We start from the raw sequence: 2,418 nt of genomic DNA, 5'->3' as shown, positions 1-2,418 counted from the left end.
TACAAGAAAACGTACTTTAACGAGGAAGTTTAACGAGGAAAAATAATCCTCGTAAAAAAACGTTGATTTTGCGAGGAAAGTACGTTGAGAAAGAAAAGCATCGTTATTTCGTCGTAAGTTAACGACAAAAAATATTCGTCGTAAAGACGATGTAAATTGACGTGGCTTTTACGAGGAAATAGTTTTTCCTCGTAAAAGCCACGTAAATTTCGCGAGTGCTTTACGACGAAATATTTTACGTGTACTTAACGAGGAAATTTGAATCCACCAACTTGGTAGGTGGCTCACGTTTTTTTTTTTGCCATACAATTAATTTTCGTCGTAATTTCATAGTAAAATTACAACTACCAGATTCGAAATTTTCTATAAATGGATGTTGGAACATCATTTTAAACACACCAACAACAAAAACGTGAAAGAAAAAAAAATGGCTGGCTCTGGGACTATTTACGAGTTGCGGAATTGGATGTATATGCATAGAGATGCTAACGGGAGAGTGACGAAAGAATACCTTGCGGGGCTGGAGACATTTATGCACCAAGCAGATTCAACACCGCTCGCCCAAGAAAGTGGTAAGATGTTCTGTCCTTGTCGGAAATGCAACAATTCGAAATTGGCAAAACCGTGAAAATGTTTGGAAGCATTTAATAAATTAGGTTTCACGCCAAATACTATATCTGGTTTCAACATGGGGAAGGTTATAATTATGATCAGAATGAAGCTAGTAGTAGTAATAGCAATTTTCAGGAAGAACCGTTAATCATCATTTGCATAATGAACATAGTTACCATCAGGAGGAGATGGTAGATTATGATAGGGTTCATGATATGGTAGCTGATGCATTCGTAGCTCATGATGAAGATGAAGAACCTAATATAGATGCAAAAAAGTTTTACGGAATGTTAAACGCGGCGAATCAACCACTTTACAGTGGTTGTAGAGAAGGTCTCTCTAAATTGTCGTTGGCTGCTAGAATGATGAATATTAAAACTGATCACAATCTACCTGAAAGTTGCATGAACGAATGGGCGGACTTGTTTAAAGAGTATTTGCCGGAAGACAATGTGTCTGCTGATTCTTATTATGAGATTCAGAAATTAGTTTATAGTCTTGGGTTGCCTTCGGAGATGATAGATGTCTGCATCGACAACTGCATGATCTATTGGGGAGATGATGAGAAGCTAGAAGTATGTCGATTCTGCAAGAAGCCACGATTCAAGCCGCAAGGACGGGGACGTAATAGGGTACCGTACCAAAGGATGTGGTACCTACCAATTACAGACAGATTGAAAAGATTGTATCAATCAGAGCAGACTGCTGCAAAGATGAGATGGCATGCCGAGCATACTCAGACGGATGGTGAGATGACTCATCCATCAGATGCAAGAGCCTGGAAACATTTCAACAAAGTACATCCGGATTTTGCTAGCAATAGCCGGAATGTGTATCTCGGATTATGCACAGATGGATTTATCCGTTCGGAATGTCAGGGAGACAATATTCATTGTGGCCAGTCTTTCTTACGCCATACAACCTGCCACCGGAGATGTGCATGCAACGGGAGTTGCTATTCTTGACGATATTGATACCTGGTCCGAACCATCCAAAAAGGTCCCTGGATGTTTTCCTACAACCACTGATAAAAGAGTTGAAGGATTTGTGGTCAACAGGGGTGAGGACGTATGACTGTTCAACGAAGACGAATTTTACGATGCGAGCTATGCTTTTGTGGACCATAAGTGACTTTCCTGCATATGGGATGTTGTCTGGATGGACTACACATGGGAGATTAGCTTGTCCATATTGTAATGGAACGACAGATGCGTTTCAACTGAAGAATGGTAGGAAGACAAGTTGGTTTGATTGTCATCGTCGATTTCTTCCCATTGGCCATCCTTACCGAAGAAACAAGAATTTGTTTAGGCACAAAAGGGTTGTGAGAGACACTTCTCCACCATATCTAACTGGAGAACAAATTGAAGCACAAATCGACTACTACGGAGCTAACGAAACAGTTCGTTGGGGTGGTAATTGGCATGTCCCTCGTAATATGCCTGATTCTTACGGTGTTCATCACAACTGGCACAAGAAGAGTATATTTTGGGAGTTGCCATATTGGAAGGATCTTCTTCTGCGCCACAACCTCGATGTGATGCATATAGAGAAGAATTTCTTGAGAACATCATGAATACAATATTGAATGTCCCAGGGAAGACAAAAGACAACATAAAATCGAGGTTGGACTTGCCGGATATTTGCTCAAGAAGCGAGTTACATATTAAAAGCAATGGACAAGTTCCGTTCCGATATTCAGACTGTCTTCAGAAAAAAAGTCGGTGTTGTTCAACTGGGTGGCATCAGAAGTGAAGTTCCCCGATGGGTATGTTTCAAATCTCTCTAGATGTGTTGAAAAGGGTC

The sequence above is a fragment of the Brassica napus genome, chromosome A8, assembly GCF_020379485.1.
Source record: "Brassica napus cultivar Da-Ae chromosome A8, Da-Ae, whole genome shotgun sequence".
Lineage (NCBI taxonomy): Eukaryota > Viridiplantae > Streptophyta > Magnoliopsida > Brassicales > Brassicaceae > Brassica > Brassica napus.
The sequence above is the reverse complement of the archived record's forward strand: the minus strand, read 5'-3'. Positions refer to the sequence as shown.